Here is a 17,960-nt window from a genome sequence, read left to right as displayed (position 1 = left end):
AATTGGAGAAAAGGGTAGAACAGGTTCTGCCTGGGGGCAAGGAGGATTGGGAGAGAGAGAGGTGGGGGGCAGTGGGGAGAAATGTTGAAAACAATGTATACACATGTGAATAAATGAATAAAAATTTTTTAAAAAAAGAGGTCAGAAGGGCCCTTAGGCAAGGTAAAGGCTCATATAGGTCCCCTCTAGCAGCCTTATATAGTGGTTTGGTTATTATTGAATAATTAGGAATACAGATTCTAAAATATCAAATTACTCCAAAAAAGAAAGGATGTCCCTTTTTCTCTCAAGGGAAGGAATTTGGATTATGGAAGTTTTTCTGTTTTGAGGTATTTGACAATATCCTGGAGTTAATAAATGTTCCATGAATGTTATTGAAGTTGATAGAAGTTGGGCCTTATTTTTTGATACCCAATATCCCCAGTGTTTCAATGAATTAAAGAGAATAATGGAGTGGGGTTTACATACAGATCTGGAGAGGCTATATAGAAGGAGGTCATCTACATATTGAATGAGCTTGCTTGAGAAAAGATTGAGGGAACTGAGATTGAGATCCTGCTGTAGGGCTTGGCCAAAAAGGTGAGGAGAGTTTCTGAATCCCTGGGGGAGAACTGTTCAGGTTAATTGTTGGGTGTAATGGGTAATGGGATCTGTCCTTGGAAAGGCAAATAATGGTTGGGAGGAGGGATGTAAGTGGATTGTAACGAAGGGGTCATTGAGATCTAGGACTAAAAAGAAAGAGGTCCTGGGAGGAATCTGAGAGAGAAGAGTATATGGATTAGAAACCACGGGATGAATGGCAGCATTGATTTTTCTGAGGTCTTAGACTAGTCTAATGGAACCATTGAGTTTTTTAACTGGAGAGATGGGAGTGTTGTAAGAGGATTTAACACAGATTAAGAGATGAGAGGTTTTTAGTTGATTTGTATTTAATTTTAATCCCATATGTTCTTAACTCCACAGAGGATATTGTGGGATGATCTTAACAGGCAGTATGATGTGAAACTATGAAGGGATGGCATATTTTCCAAATTTGGGGATTGACTTCCTGTAAGAGGTGGATAGAGGTTTTGGGTTGTGGAAGGTCCTCTATAGGGAAAATAAATTGTATGGGCTTGACAGAATTAATGGTTGAGATAAAAATGGTGGTTTTGAGTATATGGAGTATATCTCATCCTAATATTGGAAAGGGACAAGCTGGAATAACCAGGTAGGGTATGTTAGATCCAAAAGTAAAGTACAGAGGAATGTGCTATGCTGGGTGTGTTTGGTATGCCATCTACTCCAACGATAGGGAAGGAAGCTTTTTTATGGTGACCCACATATTCGGTTAAAACTGATCTGGATGCCCCAATATCAAGGAAGAAAGAAATGTGTTTTCCTGATACTATCCCAGTTACCCATGGATCAGTGTACTCACAAGTGGCTAGGGCTTTATGATCCAGGTTTTGTCAATCTTCTAGTGGAAACATTGGTATTGGATCCTCGGTTGGGAGGCTATTTGGAATTTGAGACTGTACATGAGGAAAAAGTTGTTTCCCTGCAGACACAGTCCATCCTCCAGTGTCCCCATTTTCCACATTGTGGGCATGTCCCTTGTTTCTACATTGGAATCTGGCCTCAGAGGGCTGTTTGCCAGGTCCCTTGTGTGGTTTTTTTTTTTTTGGTTAGTATGGGGTATCTGGTTTTGGTTTTGGAGGATGGAGGCCTGTATTTGGTATTTTTTGCTGGTGTTTTTTGCTGTTTTTTTTGTCCCTTAATTCTTGGCTTCCTCACCTCTATTGCTTAAAACATTAAAGGCTGGGTTTATTAACATTTGTTGGGGGATCTTGGTGCCCTCTTCAAGTTTTTGGAGCTTTCTTCATATATCTGGTGCTGACTGACTTATAAAGTGGAGATGTTAGAAAATATGGCACTCTTGGGAGGCAGGGTTTAAATTAGTGTATTTTGTCATTGACTCCATGAGGTGATTAATAAAAAGAGTGGGGTTTTCATCTGGATTTTGTGTGATTTCTTTGATTCTACTGTAGTTGACTTCTCTATGGCTATTTTTGCCCATGCCTGTCAGCAGGCAGGAAATCATATAATTTTGAGAATTTGATCCTGGGTCCCCATCTTTTTTTAAATTATTTTTCTTATTCATTTATTCACAGATGCATACATTGTGTGGGCCACTTCTCCCTATGCCCCCGCCCCTTCCCTCTCCCCTCTCCCCTCACTCCCCCTCACTTCCAGGCAGAACCTGTTCTGCCCTTTTCTCCAATTTTGTTGAATAGAAGACATAAACAATAATAAGAGAGATAAAGCATTTTTGTTAGTTGAGATAAGGATAGCTATACAGAGAGATTCCTAGCATTGCTTCCATGCATAAGTGTGTTACGACCCAAGCTGATTCAGCTCTACCTGACCTTTTCATTAGTTTCTGATCCCCTTCCCATTTTGACCTCTGTCATTTTAAGGTTTCTGTATTAGCTCCTCTGCAGTGGGGACATCAGACATTTTCATGTTTTGGGTTTCCTATCTATCCCCATACCTCCCATATGTGCTCTCCCCTTAGCATGTGACCCAAGTCCGACAACATTGCTGTATTTGCCCTAGACCTAAAGTCCACATATGAGGGAAAACATATGATTCTTGGTCTTCTGAGCCTGGCTAACCTCGCTCAGAATGATGATCTCTAGTTCCATCCATTTTCTTGAGAATAATATTTCATTCTTCTTCATGACTGAGTAAAACTCCATTGTGTATAAGTACCACATTTTCTTAATCCATTCATCTGTAGTGGGGCATCTTGGCCATTTCCATAACTTGGCTGTTGTGAATAGTGCTGTAATAAACATGGGTGTGCAGTTGCCTCTGGAGTAACCTGTGTCACATTCCTTTGGGTATATTTCCAGGAGTGGGATTGCTGGATCATATGGAAGATCTATGTTTAGATTTTTAAGAAGCCTCTATATTTTTTTTCTAGAGTGGTTGCACTAGTTTGCATTCTGTGTCCTCATCTTAATAGCTCCATTGAGACTTAGTTTTAGGTACTGCCTCAGTGTCAGAGGGGGGGTTGTCTATTGGGATGCTGTTCATTGAGTGGGTCAGTGTGTTGTTCTGCTGCTTTCCATATTATTTCTTTTTTATTCTCTGTGAGGGTGTCATTAATAATGGTATTAGTGTCACCCAATGTGAGGGCATAGGCCCAAGTAAGATGGAGGGATTCCTTATGGCATCTTGTTGGATTGTCTGAAAAGGAGCCCAATCATTGATCAGTTTGGGAGATGAATAACATAGAAAAATGGACATGGACTCTGACTGTTCCTTCAACTCCTGCCACCTCTCATGGTGGGGAATGGGAGTTGGAGAGGGATGTGTAGATCTGGATAGTTGTAGGAATGTTGGAGCATGTGATTGGGATAGGGTGTGAGGAGGAGATAAAAGAAGGGAAGGGGCCACAATTAAAGAAGTGTTTTCTAGGGAAAGAGGGGAGGAAGTGTCTTCTGGAGAGGACAGGGGCTTGGAGGAGTTAGTTTGAGGGGGGACAGATAAAGAGGGCATGCATCTATGGGATCTGGATCAAAAGTTGATGGGAGTGGACTAGGAGCAGGAGCTGAGGGGAAGAGGTAAGAATCAAGAAGAAGGACTTGGAGAGGTCTGCAGTTTGAACAAAGAGAAGGTTAAGACTTGAGATTAAAGAATGCCTGAAGATAAGAGGCCTCTTGCCATTTGATGTTGCTCACAATAAAAGTACCAAGATCATGGAGAATATTGGTATCAAAACTTCCAAATTTAGGCCATTTTGAAGAGTTATTTAATCTATATTGTGGCCAAATTTGTGTGGAAAAATTTATGAGATTTGTTTGTTTTAAACTGCCCTTTAGGCCTAATTTTGTGAGGTTATGTATGAGACACCCCAGCAGTGTGTCAGAGGGAATTATAGAGTGGTTATTGCTCATGGTCAGGGTTAAGAAAGGTTACCCAGGCAGACATCTCTAACTTATGTATCCAGGGACCAGACTCATTGTGGCCAAATGGCCATAGGGGCGGGGGTGGGGGAGAGATAAGAACACTGAAGGCAGGAATGGCTGGTATTTGACACATTGAGGCACTACAGAGTGCAGGATGGAGATGCCAGGTCTTACCTGTCCCTGTAGACGTTGGAGATGGTGTTGAGTGTGTGGAGTGGAATCAGCGAAGGGCACTGCATAAACTCACAGGGGAACAGATTGTTAGGGGCTTATGTATGACCAAAAGCCCCAGCCCCAGAGCAGTGTTTCTATTAGGTAGAAAAAGCCAACAATAGATTTAGGCTCATGTCCAATCAGAAGAGGCAGTTGCCCCTAACCCCATGCCCAAAAGAACTGTCATTTTGATGGGGAGGCTTAGCAGAAATTATAATAGTGACAGAGTCATATATATGATAGTGGGGAGGGAAAGAATGGAGAGAAAGAGAGTTTTAAAGAGAGGTTAGAAGGGGATTGGACTATGAGCACATGATAAAAGTGAGAGCACACAAGGGAGGGGTGAGGATAGGTAAGACACCTAAAAAACTAGCTAGCATTTGTTGCCCTTAACTCAGAGAAATTAAAGCAGATACCTTAAAGCAACTGAGGCCAATAGGAAAAGGGGAACAGGTACTAGAGAAAAGGTTAGATCAAAAAGAATTAACCTAGAAGGTAACACCCACGCACAGGAAATCAATGTGAGTCAGTGCCCTGTATAGCTATCCTTATCTCAACCAGCAAAAACCCTTGTTCCTTCCTATTATTGCTTATACTCTCTCTACAACAAAATTAGAAATAAGGGCAAAATAGTTTCTGCTGGGTATTGAGGGGGGGGAGAGGGAGGGGGCGGAGTGGGTGGTAAGGGAGGGGGTGGGGGCAGGGGGGAGAAATGAGCCAAACCTTGTATGCACATATGAATAATAAAAGAAAAAAGAAAAAAAAGAGAGGTTAGGTGGTTTGGGGATGGAGTTGGACACCAGCCATGTCCCTCTCAGGAGCTTTAGCACCTCTTAGCCCTGGTGCTTCTGTATAAGCCCTGGATTGGAGATCCCATGGATGTGCACCATTAACCATATGACGATTGCCACAGAATCCCAGTAGCCCAAGAAAGGCATTCCCTCTTCTCAAAACTCTCTCCCAGGTTTCAGCAATAAATGGAAGGAAAATGAAGAAGCAAGAGAGAGAGAGAGAGAGAGAGAGACCAAGAAAGAATCTGTGACCTTTGCAAGCAGTAGGTCTTTATTAGGGAGAGAAGACTTTAGAGGGACACTTAGCCATCAGAGTAACATTCTTAGAGGGCTGAGGAAAAGCCTCTCTTACAGGCTAGTGTTTTAAGCATCCTATAGTGGGAAAAGGGAGGTTGGAGGAGGATGGGCATTAGAAAAAATGACTGCAAAGGGGAATGGAGGAAGGTGCTGGACATTGCCAGAAAGGTCATTGGTGCTGGGCAGCAGCCATACGTTTTGTTTTCCTCTGCCTCTTTTATTGGAGGTAGCCATGTTTGCATTGTTTTGGTGTTTCTCAATATTCCAGCAAGGATGATATTAAAAATGTCCTCAAGCTCTGTGGTAGATACCTCTTATTTGCACGCCTTTCATTGTTGTGATTACAAACCTCAACAACTTTTGCTTTACTGACATAGTGACGGTATGGCAACATCAAAGATGCCTGTTCACTAGGCTCTGAAATTCAGGGAAGATGCAGAAACTAGAGAGAATAATATGAAAGAAAATAACTATAGATGGATATGCAGTGAGTAGCAAAGAAGTTATAGAGTCGCTCCTGAGGGAATTTCAGATGTTGATGCTAGAAAAAATGAGTCTAAAAAGGAACAAATGAATCCAAAAATGGCAGGAATAAAATGATACTCATTCGTGTCATATCAAATGAGTTAACAGTAGAAAAATTCAAGAAGGAAGGAGTAGTAAAATGGCCAATTAAGATAAAAAATGAAACACATGTGTATCTTTTCACAGATGGAGATAAGTTTTAGTGAAATTTAATAGAAATAGTGCACATAGGAGGAGGATGACTGAAACCAGGCTGAAATCAGGCTTTAGAGGAGAAAAGAATAATGAATATAGTGAGGGCAAAGACTTTCTAGAATGTCTATGGTGTCTATGAATGTCTCCCCAAAATACCTATTGAGCCTACAGCTGTGAATTTTGAAGTTGTTTGGAAACAGGGTATTTGCAAATATTAAAGAAGTTAAAATGTCATCATCCTGGATTAACATGGTTTCTAAATCCAGGCACTGGTTTTCTTTTGAGAATGGCACTTGAAGACACAAAACCAGTCATACAGGGAGAAAAACTCCTGAAGATGGGTAGAGATTGAAACAATGTTTCTAACAAGAAAAGAATGCTAAGAATGGCAGACTACCCCCAGAAGCCAGTAGAATAATTTCTACTCTTAGCCCTTCAAAAGGAACATGGTGAAGGATGGACATTGGGAGGTCAAGGAGACACTTCTCCTCTTTAGGAAATGCCCAGCAGCATCTGAAAGGCATCTCCACACTCAGGCAATACACAAAGAAAAAAGCTATAAAACACTCCCCACACTGACCCATGGGACCACAGGTTTCCAGATCCCCCTGCATTCTCCATTATGCAGTCTTTCTCTTCTCTTCTCTACAAATATAATCTTTCTGACCTCTGCTGTTGAAGTCCACCTGTGCTTTCATTCTCAGAGCAGGCTGAAGAACCCTGAGCACCTGAAATTCCTGTGTGTGTCATCCGTGCATCATATTTGGTGACCACAAAAGGACCAGCTGTCACCTGAGTTTTGTATGGGTTGTGCCAAACTGGGAAAGGCTGTCTAGAAATGTGACCATGAGTGTCCGGTACTCTGATGGAGTCTGTTTACAGTGGAACTCTCAGACCAACCTTCTCTCTCCCTGTCTTGTTAAGGAGGGTTTCTCCCTTGGGAAACTGAGAAAAAGCTCTGAGCCCATTATAGGTGTAAGGCAGGCAATCTGAGAAAACTCAGATGCTGGCCAGGGGTTTATACCACACTGACAATGCTACGTGGGTGGAACCAGACTTCAATGCACTGAGGCTTTATTTTTTCCTTTCCTTAAACTCTAACTCTCTCTCTCTCTTTCAAGATCTGACCTGCTTAAGAGGAGGTCCAACTCCCTGGTGTCACCCAAAGGCTGGAGATAGAACTTCCTGACTTGCCCTGAGGCTATAAAGGCAGCCAAATCTGAGACCCCTCCAGCCATGTCTAAGGCAAACATTCTGATTTCTTACACTTCCTTCATGTTTTCCGTGTGATGGGCACACGTGTGATGGGTGCATGGTTCCCATGCACCAGTACTACCCTTGGCCTGGATCACCCTGGACAGCAGTGGTGACCAATAATCTCTCATGCTTTGAGCCTGGAAACTCTCTTTTCACCAGCCCTCAGCCTCTCCTTCCTCTTTCCCAGGTAGTTCAGGATGGGTGTCCCACTCCCTGCTTTGCTCCAAACACCAGTGAGCTTGTTTCTTCAGCGAGTTTGGGGAAAATTCCTGCAGGCACCAGAAAGTGCTAATCTCCAATTTAGCTTTAACTGTCTTTGTCAAGCACCAAGTTAACTGGTTAAACATGTTTCCCAGCTGGCCCCCAGGGAAAGAAAAACAAAACAGTTAAAAGGCACAGACCTCAGGTCCTCTCCGTTTTTGCCCCTTACCAGAGCAAAAGCCTTCAGACACTCCCTCTTTTCATAAAAAGTGTATATGCCTCGCCTGATATATAGGGGTATAAAATTGTACTTCATCAGGAGTCCTCATCCACACCTCTGCAGGGGTCCTCCCTCTGGTCATGCAAGCCCTCTTCGTTACTTTGATGGAGTTATTACAAGCCTTCAGCAAGTAGAGGAGAACCAGGCTTACCTGGGTCACAGGGCAAACAGGCAAGTCAAAATAGATAAGAGATTGGTTAAAGGCCATTGAGGGGGGTGGCTGCACCCAAAATGACGAAAAATCCTTCACAACGTTAGCCACAGGTGGCAGTGGAAGGAGCAAGGGAGAGAGTGATGCCATTTGCAAAAAGCCTCCAAACTCCCTTGAACCAAAAAACCCATCTGATGCTTCATCAGCTCTCCTCCACACTTACCCAGCTACATCACACAACAGACATTGTCCCACAGTACTCTACCCGCTCCAGTTAATTCCTGGAGGGGATAGGGGTCATGTTCCTTTTAGAGTGAGTGAACTTAAAGAAATAAAAGTGGATTTAGGAAATTACACACAAAACCAAGATCAGTACATCCATACATTTAGAGAAGTCAGCCAAAACTTTGAACTGAGTTGGAAAGATGTAATGCTGTTGCTATCTCAGACCTTTAATTCTCTGGAGACACAGCATGTACTAGATCAGGCAGTCACAGCTGGAGAAATTATCACTTAGATAAAAGTGGCCCTACAGGCCTGTCTCAGACTGGGCACTCACAGGAGGAGGAGGGGGAGGGAGAAGAAAGACAAAGGCATTGGATACATAAAAGGGAACCTCGATTCCCAATTCCAACAGATCAGGCAATGTCTAGGTATGACTCTAAGTGGGACCCTGAAAATGACAAGGATAAATGGAGTCATAATCATTTCATCCAGTGTATTCTTGAGGGTCTAAGGAGAGCCAAGTAAAATCTCTTAATTACTCCCAAGTCACAGTTGTGCAGCAAGGACACCCAAGTAGCTCTCCTACAGAGACTTAAGGATGCTTTACAAAAGCATACCAATATTGTACCAGAGTCACAGGAAGAGGAAATTGTTCTAAAAGATAAATTTCTAACACAGTCAGCATGAAATCTCCATAAAAAGCTTCAGAAACTGGTGGCTGAAGAGAGCAGAGATCTAGATCAATTTGTCCATGTAGCCACATCCTTATACTAGAATAGGGACCTAGAAAAAGAAAAGAAGGACCTGGACAAAGAAAAGAGAAAGGATAAATGGCAAGAGGATCTAATCACAGCACTCAGAGAGGCTTCCCTAGGGCAAAGTTCAAACAGGAGGACATGCTTTCAATGGGGACAAGCAGGCCATATTTAGAGGGAGTGCCCCCAGAGAAAGCTACCTCCAGGACCCTGCCCCATTTGTTGGGGAAAACATTGGAAGGCACACTGACCTGATTCCCAGGGGAACCGAGGCTGGAGCCTCCCACCCAATGACTACCATTAAAGCAGAAGAGCCCTGGGTTAAGCACAAGGTCAGCCTCCTTATCAATATTGGAGCCAGCATCCCAGCTATTCCTTTCTCTCCTGAACACAGGTCCTCCAAAATAATTACCGTTTGTTGGCATATCAGGCCAGCCTCTAGAGTGTTTTTTCACTCAGCCTTTAACCTGCTCGTGGGGAGATTCCTTTGCTGTTACTCCTTTGTAATTGTCTCAGAAACCCCTACTCCTCTGCCTGGGAGAGACCTTCTATCTAAATTGGGATACAGCTTTTACCCCCAGGAGAGGAACAAGTAGACCCCACAGTGTGGATGGATGGACATACCATGGGATGGGCATGAACAGCTGTCCAGTACTAATTCATCTCAAGGTCCCCTCCTCATTTCCCCATCATAAACAATATCCTTTTGAAAGGATGTGCCCTTTGACCCAGCAGATCCCCATAGCAGAAACCAGTAAAGCCAGCACAGGATGCCTCGTGCAGGATAAGATAAACAGGATGGGGGCAGGTGGAATGTGAGGAATGTGAGGAATGTGAGCAGATTGCGAAAGACGACTAGAAGTACGTGCAAGATGTGCCCTGCCTGCTTGCTAAATGTAACCGCGTGCGTGAATACTGGCCCTTGAATCTATAGGCTAAGAAGTAATCTACTCTTAAATGGATAGGCTGGAAATGTATGTGGTGTTACAAACTCATTGGCTATGTACTGTGCGGGCTTTTGCTGTAACGGCCGGTAGGGGCCTATATAAGATCTTCCCTAAAGAGGCTCGGGGTCTTGTCTGCCCAATCGGACCTGTGTGTCTGTGTGGGAGCTTGACCCTGGCTTACCAGCTCAATAAACTCTGCTTTGTTGATTGCATTCACGCGTGACTCTCTGTCTCTCAGAGGAATAGGATTCTCGGACCCTAACACTTTAAACCCAGAAGTTAAGGAAGGGCTAATTCCTATAATCAAAGACTTAAGGACACAGGGACTGCTAATAGAATGCTCCAGCCCATATAATACTCCTGTTCTCGGTGTCAGAAAGGGACCTAACAAATGGAGGCTCTAGTCCAGGATTTCTGCCTGATCAACAAAGCAGCAGTGCCTCTCCACCCTGTAGTTCCAAATCCTTATATGATTTTGACCCAGATACCTCCAGCTATGTCTTACTATCTGTCCTGGATTTAAAGGATGCCTTCATTTGTATTCCCTTACACCCTAAAAGTCAACTTATCTTTGCCTTTGAGGATCCCACAAGAAAGTCTGGACAGGTCACTTGGACTGTAATCCCCCAGAGATTCAGAGACAGTCCCCACTTCTTTGCAATGGCTCTAGCCCAAGACTTGGTAGAATGGCAATATCCCCAAGCTACTTTGTTATAATATGTAGATGACCTCTTGCTCTGTGGACCAAATGAGCCTGTCATTTCATGAGCCACTGAATCCTTACTAAGCTTCTTAGCAGATAGAGGATATAAAATCTCTAAACAAAAAGCCCGATTGTGTTAGTCTAGAGTTACATATTTAGGTCTTGTCTTGGAGAAAGAAATGAGGGCACTAGGACAAGATTGAATCCATCCAATCCTGACACTTCCTCTACCTGAAACTTTAAAGCAATTGAGGGCCTTTTGGGGGGGGTCACAGTATACTGTACAATTTGGATCATGGAATATGCAGGCCTAGCTAGTCCCTTATATCAAATCCTTAAGGAGTCACAGAAGGATACCCAGCCCTTTACTGAATGGCATGACAAGAAAATACATTCCACCAGTTAAAAAAAGTCCTTATGACAGCTCCAGCCCTGGGTCTCCCAGTACAACACAAGTTTCAATTATATGTCTATGAAAAGGAAGGACGGGCCTTGGGAGTGCTGACTAAACTCTGGGGCATCTCTCCCTAGTCAGTAGGCTACTTAATCAAAGAATTAGATCAGGTAGCCAATGAATGGCCAGGATGCCTTAGAGCAGTGGCTGCAGTAAGCATTCTAGTGCCTGAAGCTTAAAAACTTATCCTAAACCATAATGATTTATACCCCACACAACCTAGGGGGAATTTTAAACTCAAAAGGAGAACTTTGGCTGTCTGACAGACATCTACTTAAATGCCCAGGCCCAACTTCTGGGAGGGATAGAAATAACTTTAAGGACCTGTCAGAGCCTAAATCCTGCATCCCTGCTACCGGAGGCAGAGGGAAATCCTGAACACTCATGTGAGGAGGTACTTATGGAAAATTATGCTGCCCAACCTGAATTAACTGATTAGCCCTTAAAAAACCCAGATCTAGAATTATACACTGATGGCAGTTCCTTTGTCAAGAATGGTGAGACATGCAGGGTTTGCAGTTGTGACAGAATTTGGCATCCTCAAATCAGGTCCTCTTCCTCCTAATATAAGTGCTCAATTGGCAGAATTAGTGGCCCTAACAGAAGCCCTAAGACTGTCAAAAGAACAGAGTAAACATCTATACAGCCTTCCTGATCCTGCTTGCTCATGCAGCCATTTGGAAGAAAAGAGAAATGTTAACTAAAATAGAACAGCTTCTCATAGAAATAAAAGAGAGATTACTTTAATAGTTTTAGGGACAACAGCATTAATTGCAGCCCTAGCTGGAATCAGCTCTGGGGTAATTGCCAATCATGTAACTGCAAAAAAACTGAACCAAACTGGCAGAGGACAGCTCAGACCAGGTAGGCCTTGCCATTAAGGACATGCAAAAGTCTTTCTTGTCCCTTGCCTGTATGGTAATGGACCATTGCCTGGCCCTAGATTTTCTTTTGGCCAAACAAGGAGGGGGGGGTGGTAATGTGCCATCGCCAATACCTCCTATTGCACATATATAAACACTTCAGGCATTGTAGAGGAACATGCTGATTACACTCTCCAACAGGCCAAGTGGCTCTGGGAGTAATCTCTTGAAACTCAGATTTCTACATAGCTATGGGATCAAATAAAATCCTGACTCCCCTCCAGGACTTGGTTCCTACCCTTTCTGGGACCTATAGTTGCCATTATCCTCTTGCTTATGTTTGGGCCTTGCATTTTAAACTCACTTGTCAAGTTTGTTTATTCTTGCCTAGAATCCATTAAACTACAAAAGCCTCTGATGGACATAAAAATGACCTACTATCAAGGTCCCCTTGACAAACCCTCTCTTGTTCATCTGTGGGCCCCTTCATTGCCCCCTGTCAGCAGGAAGCAGTTACTGAGCAGACTTCATGTTCCCTATTCCTAACAGCAGTTAGGGCAGTCACTGAGAGGAAAGACTTGAAGGACTGACCAGGAGGTCAAGGAGACACTTCTCCTTCCTAGGAAATGCCTGTTTGCATCTGAAAGGCATCTCATCCCTCAAGAAATAAAAAAAAAAATTAAAAAGCTCTAAAACCTATTCCCCACCCTAACCCATGGGACCACCGGTTTCTCGGTCCCCCTGCATTCTCCACTATGCAGTCTTTCTCTTCTCTTCTCTACAAATAAAATCTTTCTGACCTCTGCTATTGGAGTCCACCTGTGCTTTCATTCTCAGAGTGGGCTCAAGAACCCTGAGAACCTGAAATCCCTCAGTGGCTTTGTATACATCTTGATTTTGGATTTCTTGCTTCCAAAATTGTGAGTGAATGAATTAATATTGTTTAAAGACACTCAGTTTGTGGCACTTCATTTTAGCATTTCTAGGAAACTAATACTTATTTTAGTGTCATGAAGTTGGGTATCACTGTATCAGAAACCTAGCTGTATGGACAAGGCCTTGAAACTGGGAAATGTGTAAGGTTAACAGAATTTTGAGCCCCATGATAGAAAAAGCCTAGGTTAACTTGAGGAGACTCTTTATAGAAATGTGGATACAAAAAGCAATTCTGGATAGGTCTTAGATGGATGTGAGAACACAGTTGAAAATGTTTCTAGCATTTTAGGGTACATATTTATCAAGAATCTGTAGTTGTGAATGGAATTTTTAATAGTTGATCTCATGGATATTGGGAGCACATAGATTAGTGGATACCAGGCAATGGGGAAATACGAAGAGCAGAAAGGGGGAGATCGATCAATGGGTACACTGTTATTGTTAGATGGGAAGAATAAGTTCTGGTATTCTAGGCATACTAGGTCAATATACTTAATAATGCAGCACATACCTCAACATAGAAAAGAGGAACTTGAATGTACTCATCTTAAAAACATAAAGAAATTTTAGGGTGATGGCTATGCTAATTACACTGATTTGATCAGTACTTAATGTATACATGAATCAAAACATTACATTGTGCCACTCAATATTCAAACTTCCTTTGCTTAGTGTTAGTCTGGTGTATGTTTCAGTACCTCTTGAATACAAGCTCATCTTTACTGCTATATGGACAAGGGAGGCTGAGGATGAAGAAACACAGATACTGTTACCAGATGGGTAGTCTTAGGAAAGCCTGGTCAGGAGATTCCAGGTACTTGGGTTGAGCATGAGAAGCATCCAGGCAAGACAGGGAAATGAAGTGAAAGTGATAGTAAAGTTTATTGAAGGCAAAGGGAAGACACTGTAAAAAGCAGAGTGAGCACCTGTCAGGTGTGATAGAAGAAAAGGGAAAAAAGGTCAGTCTTTGTTTGAAAGTGCTTTTATAAAAATTCTAGGGAGTCTTTGCAGGATGGGGTAGGTTGATTGGCAGGTAATATTGACAAAGTCTTGATATACAACACAGGACACTCTGCACATGCACTAATACTAACTCTCAGGTATTTTAATTACAAATATAAGGTATACTGAGATAATGAAGGGCAGAATTTTACATGGCTTCCTGACTTACAGCTACAGAGAATTTACAACTGAAAAGGGCTCTGCAACTGCTAAGATTTTACAATTGAAAAGAAATTTACCACTAGGGAGGGTAGCATTGGGGTGACAGAGAGAGGGTTTAGCATGAAATGTACTGGGAAAAGTAACTTGGAACTCTGAGAGTGGAACAGCTTCTTTCCCTATTTCCTAGCCAGCCTCAGTATTGCTTGGAACTTAGATTTGAAGAAAGAAATGAAATAAAGTAATAGCCCCAATGAAATGTAATGTAGCCTAGATTAAAGTAGTCACAATAAAAGAAATATAGACTGGGATTTTGATCTGTAAACTAATGTGGATGAAAGAGAGATTAAAATTACATAAGACACAGGTTTGATGCATGGATGACACGCGCAGGAATTTCAGGTGCTCAGGGTTCTTGAGCTTGCTCTGAGAATGAAAGCACAGACAGACTCCAACCACAGAGATCAGAAAGATTTTATTTGCAGAGAATTTAGTTGGAGAAAAGAGAAGAGAAAGTCTGCATATTGGAGAATGCAGGGGGACCCAGAAACTGGTGATCCCATAGGCTAGGGTGGGGAGTGGAGTTTTATAGCCTATTTGCATTGCCTGATGGTGGAGATGCCTTTCAGAGGCAAACAGACATTTCCTAGGGAGGAGAAGTGTCTCCCTGACTGTCGGAGACAAGGCTCCCTTTGTGAGCCATTCTGTCTTGACCTTGCCCTGGAACATTTTGCGGTTGTTTGTCCCAACTTCTCCATCTCCAGCACAAGATGGCGCCGTCCCTGCTTCTCTTCCGGGAGTTTACCTTGCCGCCGGCGGGAACGGGCACCCTATCAGAAGTCCTATAGCAGAACCAGCCAACCAGCCTGCACCTCCTCATACCCCTCACTCCCTCAGCACATAAATACCCCTGTGTGAACAATAAAATTTTGCAGCTTGATCAGAACTCCTGTCTTGCTGTCTCCTTCGTGTCTCTTGTCCCTTCATTCTTCCCCTTCTAGGTTCGCTACCCACGCTGATGTGTCCTGCAGGACGGGACATCTGGCGCCCAACGTGGCTGTAGCTATTCCTTTGATTGCGGGGAGAACACCGTCCTCCGGGAAGGCTTGGGCCCAAGCAGAGTTCGCGATCGCCTCGGCTAACGCAACCGAGAGACAGATCCAGGAGGAGAGTGAGGACGGCGAACGGTGAGTGACCCACCCAGGGACAAGCAGTGTCGTCACATGATTTGTTTCTTTCAGGCCTCAAGGAGGCCCTCAAGACACGAGGGGCGCATGTTAAGAAAAAAGACTTGAGGTCATTCTCTTGTTACATAGGAGATTTATGTCCTTGGTTTCCTCTCGAAGGAACCATTGATGGTAAAAGATGGCTCCAGGTCGGAGACTGTTTAAAAGACTATTATGAATCTTTTGGCCCCGAAAAGGTCCCTGTGACCGCCTTTTCTTATTGGAACTTGATTAATGACATTCTCAAAAGTGCACCCTTTGATAATGGTACTTTAAAACTTGTTAAAATTGGGCAAAATGCTATGCAGATGGCTTCCCGCCCTCCTACAGGGGTCTCTGACGGTGGAGGACCCACGGATGCTGTCAAACATCTTCAAATAATCGAGCTTTTAAAACCCCAAATCCCTGAACTCACATATCACCCCTTAATGTTGCCTAAATCTCAGATTCCAGATTTAGATCCCAATACATTAGATATTTTGGGAAGTACCTTCTCCTTGTTTAACACTTCCAACCCCACCCTTGCTAAGGATTGCTGGCTTTGCATGACCACAGGAGCAATAATGCCCATGGCAATACCTGTTAACTCCACCGTAAATAATCAGGATACCTGCCAATCTGGACTTCCCTTTAAAGTACAGCCTATGGATGCACCTACAGTATGCCTTCAAGGCAGGATGCAAAATAATTCTTATGATATTGACGTTGGGGTTAGTTCTTTTGGAAATTGCTCATCAGTTCTAAATTATTCCTCACCCACCCCAGCTCTTTGTCCCCCCAACGGTACAGTTTTTTTGTGTGGAGGAAACTCAGCCTTCCCCAGGCTTCCAGCAAATTGGACTGGTGGCTGTGTTGTTGCCTTATTACTCCCAGATATTACTGTTGTCTCAGGAGATGAACCTCTGCCCATTCCTAGCTTAGACACCTTAATTAAAAGACATAAACGGGCAATACAAGCCTTACCGCTCCTTGCCAGCCTTGGAATAACAGCAGCTATAGGCACAGGTACAGCTGGCTTAGGCACGGCTATACACTCTTACCGTCGCCTATCTCAACAACTTATAGATGATGTACAAACTCTATCTGGAACCATTAAGGATTTACAGGACCAAATAGACTCCCTGGCAGAAGTCCTTCAGAACAGGCGAGGCTTAGATCTGCTAACAGCCAACCAGGGAGGTATCTGCTTGGCCTTAGGGGAAAGATGCTGCTTTTATGCCAATAAATCAGGCATAGTACGCACCAAAATTAAACAGCTTCAAGAAGATTTAGAAAAGAGACGAAGGGAGATATTTGAAAACCCCCTCTGGACTGGGCTTAATGGAATTCTACCCTACCTTCTTCCACTATTAGGCCCCTTGCTAGGTCTACTTTTAATTGTGATCATAGGGCCCTGCATTATAAACAGGCTGATACAATTCATTAAAGAACAAATTAACACCTTAGCCTCTAAGCCTATACAGGTCCATTATCATCGCCTGGATATGGAAGACCGTGCTCCTGAGACCTTCCTTTCAATAGAAACTCGCTAAATGCTCCATCTGGGTTTCCAAATTTTTCTCTCTGCCACCCCCTCTTCTTATATAACATTCTTGACCACTCATCGCCCATTGGGCCCTCCTCCACTGGGCCCCTCTGCTTGGGGGAGGCAGCACCCAGGGAGAGTGATCATAAAGGCTTTTCTAAACGAGGGTGCAGGTAAGACTGCAGGAGGGTGGATCCTAGGATCCCCAGACCCAAGACCTCTGTATGACATGCCCTGGTGCATGGCGGTTGGCATGCTACTAAAAAATCCGCCTCCTCAAAAAACATGCCGAGGAGATTCTCTTGAGAACTTAGCAAGGACGCTTGCTTACAAAGCAAAAATGATCTCCACCCTGAGGAACTGGGCCTCTGTCATCCCCTCTCAATAAGCCGACATATTCTGGTCGTGTTTGTATAAGAATAAGGGGGAAATGTCGGAGACAAGGCTCCCTTTGTGAGCCATTCTGTCTTGACCTTGCCCTGGAACATTTTGCGGTTGTTTGTCCCAACTTCTCCATCTCCAGCCCAAGATGGCGCCGTCCCTGCTTCTCTTCCGGGAGTTTACCTTGCCGCCGGCGGGAACAGGCACCCTATCAGAAGTCCTATAGCAGAACCAGCCAACCAACCTGCACCTCCTCATACCCCTCACTCCCTCAGCACATAAATACCCCTGTGTGAACAATAAAATTTTGCAGCTTGATCAGAACTCCTGTCTTGCTGTCTCCTTCATGTCTCTTGTCCCTTCATTCTTCCCCTTCTAGGTTCACTACCCACGCTGATGTGTCCTGCAGGACGGGACACCTGACCACTTATCGCCTTTTGGGACCTTCTACAGTCCGTCCTTAAGTCCTTCATTCCCCCCCTCTCAATGGTCGCCCTAACTGCTGTTAGGGATAGGGACTACGAAGTCTGTTCAGTAACTCTTCCTGCTGACAGGGGGCGATGAAGGGGCCTGCAGCATCAGGGCTGACCATGAGAGGGGTTGTCAAGGGGACCATGGTGGTAGGTCATTTATCTCCACCAGATGCAATTGTAGTTTGATGGATTCTAGGCGAGAAGAAACAAACTTGACAAGTAAGTTTAAAATGCAAGGCCCAAACACAAGCAAGAGAATAATGGCAACTATAGGCCCCAGAAAGGGTAGGAACCAAGTCCTGGAGGGAAGCCAGGATTTTATTTGTTCCCATACCTGAGTAGAAACATGAGTTTCAAGAGATTGCTCCCAGAGCCATTTAGCCTGTTGGAGAATGTAATCTGCACATTCCTCTACAATGCCTGAAGTGTTTATATATGTGCAACA

At 43.7% G+C, this 17,960-nt stretch overlaps 1 long non-coding RNA gene across 2 annotated transcripts in view; it reads left to right on the top strand.

Annotated features, from left to right (window-relative positions):
• LOC141416834 (uncharacterized) overlaps window positions 1-17,474 on the top strand; it is a 97,155-nt gene extending 79,681 nt beyond the window's left edge. For both annotated transcript variants that reach the window (XR_012441406.1, XR_012441405.1), the window contains one exon: window positions 7,099-17,474. This is a non-coding gene — a long non-coding RNA (uncharacterized lncRNA). The remainder of the gene's footprint in view (window positions 1-7,098) is intronic.
• Window positions 17,475-17,960: the final 486 nt, after the last annotated feature.

This window comes from Castor canadensis, chromosome 14 (genome assembly GCF_047511655.1).
Source record: "Castor canadensis chromosome 14, mCasCan1.hap1v2, whole genome shotgun sequence".
In the NCBI taxonomy this organism is placed as follows: Eukaryota; Metazoa; Chordata; class Mammalia; order Rodentia; family Castoridae; genus Castor; species Castor canadensis.
Note: the sequence above shows the minus strand (reverse complement) of the source record. Positions and strands in the feature narration are given on the sequence as shown.